The sequence below is a fragment of the Dipodomys spectabilis genome, unplaced genomic scaffold (assembly GCF_019054845.1).
Source record: "Dipodomys spectabilis isolate Male_0828 unplaced genomic scaffold, ASM1905484v1 ptg000040l, whole genome shotgun sequence".
Lineage (NCBI taxonomy): Eukaryota > Metazoa > Chordata > Mammalia > Rodentia > Heteromyidae > Dipodomys > Dipodomys spectabilis.
Genome location: NW_024870717.1, coordinates 1,022,652 through 1,031,274, shown reverse-complemented (window position 1 = coordinate 1,031,274; position 8,623 = coordinate 1,022,652). Strand labels below are relative to the sequence as shown.

At 34.2% G+C, this 8,623-nt stretch overlaps 1 pseudogene; it reads left to right on the top strand.

The window, feature by feature from the left end:
• Positions 1-546: 546 nt before the first annotated feature.
• LOC122106412 lies at positions 547-646 on the top strand (annotated as a pseudogene).
• Positions 647-8,623: the final 7,977 nt, after the last annotated feature.

Genomic DNA, 8,623 nt, shown 5'->3' with positions numbered 1-8,623 from the left:
ATTCTGAACAATTCTGCCTGAACTGTTCATCTCTCTATGATCCCTTGTAACTAAGGTTAGTTTTGTTCCAGAAAGACAATCTATGCTGTCAGGGTAAGATATTTTGGTTGGTCTGTTCCTACAAGGAAGAAGGTTAAAGGTTCAGGTAGACATTTGTCCCAGCAAGACCTCATTTGGGAAATGTTAAGCTGCAGAAGTTTAGAAGTAGCTCTCAAGCAAGGCTTACTTTGAATCCATTAGCTCTACAAAGCTAACTCAGTTGATAAATAAGTACTTGAAAAGCCATCACCTTTGGACTTAGCTGTAAAGGCTTCAAAGTATGATCAAATTTGAAATGAAAATGACAAAATAGTCATTGACAAAAAATTGTAAATATGATCAATCGACCAAATGATATAAGCTTTTCCACTATACACAAAATTTTAGAGAAATAAGATCAATCGCATTTTAAGGAACAATAAGGGTTCCTTGTTACAAATAGGCAACCATGGATATATGCCTGTATAAAGATTGCATCATTAAGTATTTAAATTTAGAGGGTACTACATGCTTCAGCAGCAGGTCTACCCAAATTACAATAATACAGAGATTAACATGGCACTTGCACAAGGATGATATGAAAATTTGTGAAGTATTCCATATATTTCATTCTTCTGATGCAAGAAATATAAAAACAGTTATTAAAAAGTTGATTACAAAAATACAAGTGTAACAATACATGTAATTCATAGAATTAAAGGTTAGTTTGACATCAGTGTATTAAATCTTCACCTTAGAAAGGTCTTTACATAGCATAACCTTTACAAAACTTGAAATTAGATAACATTGTCAATTTATCCCAAAGAAATAAAATAATATAAGGACCTAGGAAAAATGGAATCTTAAACTTCTTCTATATTGAATGCAATCTGAAAGGACACAATTATTAATGAAACTATACATTATATAAAAATGTAGAATTCAAAATATTATATCTAGGAGCGAATGAAATAGATTATGGATATTGTACAAACATAGATATATTTTTTCCCAAAAGCACTAGGAACATCTTTAATTTCTATACTATTCATTTCAACAGATAAGTTAAAATTATTTCTGATTAAAAAAATCACAAACTCTGCAGAAATCATTATAGATGTATACAAAAAACTCTTGAATACATTTTGACATCAGAGTCAGGCAAATCACTTGGAAGAATACCATGGAATCCATGAATTTTTAAGGTAAGATATTGCTGTTGCTTTGTATTGTGAAAAAAATTATAGGGACACAAAGGATGGACTGGCATTTTTGAAATTTAAGAAACTTAACCAAACCATTACGACTTAGGAGAACAATTTGTACAGCCTTCCACAACTTCAAAGAGGTAGTGATACATACTTATCCTTTTGGCAATATTAAATGCAGTTTCTTCCAAGCTGTTCTTCAAACCTGGTTTGATATAATGATTCAACAGAGTATCTTTTCTATTTCTATTCCCAGCAGCAACATGCAAGGCTGACAAGAGGCCTTTAGTTTGGGGATTGGTATCTGCCACTCTGGTATTATTCCACATATAAGCACTGTGCAGGGGTGTCAGCCATTCAGAGTTATTGCATGAATATCTGCCTTGAGCTACCAACTCATGGACAATGTCTAAATGTCCACTGTAGGCTTCCATATAAAGAGGGGTATACTCATCCTCATCCCTAGTATTCATCTGGGTGGCCTTTTTGGAAAGTAGTCTCCACACCATAGTAAACCGTTTAATTTCGACATCCCAAAGAAGAAATTTGCTTGGATCCTACTCCATTTTTTTCTTGAAATTGATACCATTCCTCACTTTTTCACCTTGTTCCTTGTCTGAACATTAGGACCCTTGCTGTCTTCATGTGCAGCTTATATTAGGAGCGAGAAAATAGGAAACAATGCCTTCTTTGTAAATGATTTGGGAAATACCATGTTATAGTGTAAGAGAACTCACTATTCAACATATGGGCTTTAAGAGCTTTCTAGTAGCTTTCTAATGTTGGTATCCAACATTAGAAAAAAATGTATAATGCAGTAGTAAAAGAAGTCCTTTGTATGACTACCTAAATTCTTGTTTTTTTTTTAAAGACACTTGTTTTCATCTAAAAATAGGCCTGTCTATTGCCTTCAAGTGATTTTGATGATTGAAGATGCTTAATGAGAAGTCAAAATGTGTTAGTAGTCCTTTACTATCAATTAAATTTCACTTTTTCTTCTTGGAAAATATAATGATCAAAGCAATAGTTCAGAATCAGCAAGCAATAGTTCAGAATCATGCTTCAAGTGCAAGTGAATCACCAGTAAGTAATCCTCGATTCCATTTTCCACAAAGTTTTGTCACAGATACAATGTGCCTGCCTTCTGTAGCTGCTTTCCCAGCCTGGACCTATTCCTTCATTGTATAGGAAAAGTGTGATTCAACTGATTTCAGTCAGATCTGTTAGTAGAATTATCAAGTATTTAGATTCTTTTTAAATTAGTTGTGGGGCCTGAACTCTGGGCCTGGGCACTGTCCTTTAGCTCTTCAAATCAAGGCAAGCGCTCTACAACTTGAGCCACAGAACCATTTCTGGATTTTTCTGTTTATGTGGTGCTATTCTGGGAAATGGCAGAGCAGAAAGTGAAATGATGCAACTAAAAATATAAAAGCAAAATAAATTTGGATAATTATGGAGCGAACATATTGTCTATGGGAACCATGAAAGAGAAAGAGGAAAAGAGATACAGATGTGAAATGGCATAGCTAGCCACAAAATCCATGCTTCTAATCAATTTACAGAGCAAACAATTTTTGTATTTTTTAGAAGAGATGGAAATAGAATTTATGTATTTACTTGAAATTAGTAAATACATTTTTAGTCGCCTACGTAAAGAGACATAGCTTTGACCAAATTACAGACAAGAATCTTAATCCTTGGGCTGGGAAGGTGGTTCAGTGGTAGAGTGCTTGTCTTGCAGCTTACTACAGTGTGGAGAGTACTTTCCAAAAGGGCCACTTATATGAATACTAGGGATGAGGATGAGTATACCCCTCTTCATCGCGTAGCCTAGTGTGGACACCTAGACATTGACCATGAGTTGGTATCTCAAGGCAGATATTCATGCAATAACTGTGAATGGCTGGACACTGCTGCACAGTGCTTATATGTGGAACATATTGCAACAGCACACACACACACACACACACACACACACACACACACACATACATCATCAGATTTCTTCTTAAGTATTTTTTGTGTATGGTCTTAAGAAGAAATTTACATTACTAACTTGAATTTCTGACAGGAAAATATCATCACTGTACATCTTGATTCTATGCTCTCTGTTTTAAATTACTATCTAAGTATGTGCATTACATATGTACAGGAAAAATTAAGAGCCACAGGGGTGGCTCAGGTCTTTAATCCTACCTAATCAGAAAGATGAAGTCTGATGACTGTGCTTTGAAACCAGACAAAAAAGAACATTAGATTCTGGTTTGAAATAACCAGCAAAAGCTAGAAATGGAGCTTTAGTATAAGCAGTAAAATGCTAGCATTGAGAAAACTAAAACAAAAACATAACAAATTCTGTGACAGAGCCAGGCCCTGAGTTCAAGCTCCAGTATTGGCACCAAACTAATGAATGATGAATGAATGAATGAACTAAAAATAAAATAAGTGGTCACATGTGGAGAGACAGGTAAAATGTAACAACCATGGTGATTGGATTAGGTATTATTTTGTAATAAGTCAAATTATCATTTTTCCTAATCACTAATATTTTAATTGAACTTTTTTGTACAATAAACCATGAATTTGGCATTCATGTATATGTGTGTGTACATGTGCGCACGTGTGTGTGTGTGTGTGTGTGTGTGTGTGAGGTTGCAATGTTGCTTGCCAATGTGGACAGAGTGAGGCTGAAAAGAGCTATGTTACAATATTGTTATTTATCAGTTTTCTGTCCTGTCATTTCAGTGGAACCACCCTTTTGTACATTTTATTTGTCAAATAATAACATCATCATAATCAAAGCATTTACACCATTAAGTTAGATAAAAGAGATCACTTTCAGCTCTTAGTATATGCTAGGAAAGAAGATACACATATAATTAGGTAATAAGTTATTGCTGTAAGATGACTGTCAGTACAAAATATGTATTTGACCTCTTAAATTGGATATACTTTTAAGATATACTCATAGAGTAATTTTGACCAACTTGACCAAACAGGTATTACTCTCCAGTTATTCCTGTGAAACTCAAGGTGGATAAACTCTTTCCGAATTTCTGTTGAAAATAGCTTTCTTTGTAAGATTGTATCTATTCACACTAAGATAATAAACCCCGTATTTTTTAGGTTTGAATATCCCATCATATTGACTGAAAATAAGTATTGTGGATATGTTTGTTAGATATACATTGCAAAAACAAACAAAAAAGCATGTGTCACCTCCAGATTGTGGATGCATTTGAAGTTGTATTATACATACAAAGGTTTCTTCATTAATAGTACTTTTGTGGGAGTAACTATCACAACGTTAAGAAATAAGGCTTTTTGAATATCTTTTCCAATATAAATAACATCCCAGAGTGAATCTTGCAATTTCTGAAAACCCTTTGAATATTTTAGTGTTATTTCAGTTCATTGACTATACAGCTAAAGACATTTCTGAAATAAGCATTGTTAAAATCTGAAAATGTAAGTGGGTATACAGGCTTTTTATGCATCATTTTATGAAAAGCCAGTTTATGAAAATAAAAGATATAGATTAAAAAATGGAAGTGAATTGGGTGAGCTACTTATTAGCATAAATTTATTTTCTATTAGCAAAGTCCTTTGAATGTATATGATGAAGTTAAATTATGTCCTTCGTGACACTATGCTTCAGTTATTTTTAGAATCTTTGTAGTTATAAGAGTGAATTTGTAGTATAAATAAATGTCTTTGAAAATGATTAGGATTAATCTTGTGTTTTGTTTCCTACTCCCAAGAAAATGAGTTATTTTCAAGTGTTAACAGTTTACAATTGAATCTTCAGTATCTTAAGAAATTTTGAACAAATATAGTAGTATTGATGTCTTTTTTTGGGGGGTAGGGGAGTCTGGTAGTGGGGCCTGAACTCTGGGCCTGGGCGCTGTCCCTCAGCTCTTCAGTTCAAGGCTAGCGCTCTTCCACTTGAGCCACAGCACCACTTGCTGTTTTTTTTCTTTTTGCTTATGTGGTGCTGAGGAATCGAACCCAGGGCTTCATGCATGCAAGGCAAGCGCTCTACCACTGAGCCACCTTCCCAGCCCTTAATGTCTTTTTAAACCAATTGTATTCACAAGTTGGAGAGGCTTTAATTCATGCTTAGGCCTTGTTGTCTATGATTTTCTATCCTCTCATTCCTAACATTAATAATAGGTCAGACTGCATTTTTGGGTACATGAAAGGTAAATTATTTATCTGGGGTCAAAGGTGATTTTTATATCAGTCTTGCTTTAATAGCATTTTAAAGTAGTACCTTTGTCTCAAAATGTTGGGTATAAAAAGCAATCAAAATACTTCTAATGGTAAACAACTTAGTTGAGCTACAATGTGGAAATGACTGGTCCATAAGACCTGCAGTCTGTTTCCATCAGGAATTGGGGAGGCCATTCTTTCAGTAAGACAGTGTTAAACAGAGTTAGGGTCCCCAGGCAGTGTAGTGTTGAGTGAAGGGATAGAATATGATTTCTGCTATTTTGACCTAGAAATCAAGAATGTTATACTTTAGCAGTTCCTTTCACCAGGGAGGTATGCATTGATTCTGAACTTCGAGTTTTCATATTACAGTTCCCTATTTTCTAACAAAGATAAACTGAAATATCATGAGTGTACACAATAATTCTGGGAATTTTTCCTAGAATTTTAGTCATAAAATAGAATGAGGTTAATTGGTACAGTCGGGGATGGACCTCAGGCTAACACTTACCATGTGTGCAATGTTGTACTAGTAATTACAACTCTGAAGACTTCAATATCATCATCTGAGAATTAAAAATGTAAGTAGTTCCACTTTATGGAATTATTCTGAGGATTAAATTAGATACCATAGGTAGAGTACTTGGAAAAATAATCAATTAGCATTTGGCACATTCTACCTGTTATTTTATCATGTGGTGAATTCTAACATTTTTACTGTGATTTTTATTGTGTCTCTTTCTGATGTGCAATGTGATGTATTGATATTCAATGCATTGATCATTTTTCTGTCACTATGAGGAAAATACCTGCAAAGAAAATTTCTGAGGAGGAAACTATTATATTGACTCATGGTTTAAGAGAACACAGTTTAAGATCAGATGTCTCCATTGTTTTTAATTATATTTTTATTATCTTAACTAGTTGTACAAGGGAATTTCCATTCAATAAATCATGATTTAAGTGTAATGGATCTTTATATAACTTTTCCCTACACTTTTTTTCTTTTTTATTTATTTTTTATTTTATTTTATTTTTTTGTGAACATACTGTACAGAGGAGTTACAATTATATGGGCAAGATAATGAGTACATTTCTTATCAAGCATTGCAGCCTCCTCCTTTGTTTACCCTTCACATCCGTTCCCAGCCTCCCCCACCCCCTCATCCAATACTCCACCCCACCAAAGTTGATTGAAATTAATAGCAATTATCCATTTTGTTAAAGTAGAGATGGTTTTACTAAACTGATTCTCACAATTCATCTTCCATTCAACAAGTAGTAACGTGTAACAATTCCCTTTGTTTTGCTCCTTATTAAATTTGTTTCCATTTTATTTTATAATGAAGGATGATTTCATAAATCTACTGTAGATGCAAAAATATGTCAATATATTTCTAACTGTATGCATTGATCTATACATACACATATATACACAGGTTACAATGATAATTTATAACTTCTGTAACTATACAAATTACTGAATTATTAAAAACATCGACAGCTCATGCCTGGAATCCTGGTTACTCAGGAGGATGAGATCTGACGATCATGGTTTGAAGCCATCCTGGGCAGGAAAGTCCATGAGCCTCTTATCTCCAAACAACCAACGGAAAATCAGAATTGGAACTGTGGCTCAAAGTATTAGAGTGGTAACCTTGAGAGAAAAAGCTCAAGGACATCACCCAGGCTCTTAGTTCAAGAACTACAATCTACCCAAAAAATCTAATTTACACCTCTGTAAGTAGAGTATTTCCATCACCCAAATGCACATCCATGCTCATTTGCAAGGTAACTCTGTTTTGTCTCAAGTACCACTAAACATTATCACTAAAGTAGCATTGGAACGTGGGTTCATTCTATCTCTCTAATGGATTTTTCTCCACTCAAATACTCAAGTATTACAATTGTTCTAATTATTTAAATCATAGCTTTTTTTTACCCCTAATACTAGAGTTTGAATTGAATGTTTTGTGCCCCTTAAATGGGTCTTACCACTTTGTCATGCCCCCAGCCCTAAGTTATCCTGATTATTTTTCAGGTAGAAACTGGCTTCCTACTTGTGTATGAACTTGGTCTCAGTGCTCTTTATGTTATTCTTCCTGGAATTTAGAATAACAGGTGCATGGCATTGTGTACAGAACTTTCTGTTCAGTCTGGGCTTTAGCCACTATCCTCCCAACAGTTCACTCCCATGTAGTCACGAATTTCATAAGCTTGTCATTGCTGATTTTTTTTAAATCTTTCATTTCCTGCAGGTTCTTGAGTACTGAATTAATTTTTGTTTTCTTGGGTTGTTTTGTTTCATTTGAATCTATGTGTTGAGTTGTTCCTCACTTTTCCTTTTGTTTCTTTCCCTCAAGTTATTACCTAAAGTGCTAAGAGACCAATTCTTCTTTTTCAAGATAATCAGGGTGAACATTATTTATTCCAAAGCAATTTCAGTATCTATGAATTGTATACACATGCTAAGCGCAGACTTTGGCATACACAGAGAGATCATGAAATATATGAAGAAAATAAAACTACATATGAATGCCAGGAGGAGAATAAGCTATTATTAATTGTTTGACAGAGGTTTCTCTTCTAGTGAAAGAAATTATATTGCTTGATGCAGGATTTCAAAAAATCATATTGCTAAGAGGAACCTAAACAATCATCTAATACTATAGACTTGAGAGTGATGAATTGACTTCCTGAATAATTTATTTTTGGGTCAAATAAAAGCAGGCTTCCAAAAAGAGAGTAGATTTTAGAGAAACATGATGAATTTTATGTAAATAGGACCTTAGCTGATTTTGTTAATTTGTGAACTAATACAGGGAAATAAAGTACAGCAAGGTAAAAAAAATAAATAACTTCACATTGAAATACTCATTTGTGTTTGTATATGTGTGCATGCATGTATGAATATGCACACGAACATGTGCATATGCTCATGCATGCATTCATCATTGTTGAGGCTTGATAGTCCCTGGGAACTATTCCTCAGCTTCTGTGCCCAAGGATAGTGGTCTACTACTTCAGCCACTGCTACAATTCTGTTGTGTGTTTTTTTTTTGAGATAATCGCTTGCATTTTCATGATTGAACATTGGTCTTCAGATCTCAGACTCTTGAGTAGCTAGCTAAGCTTATTCAGCCTCTGAGTAGCTAGTTAAAATTCTACCTATCCTCTGTGCTTCA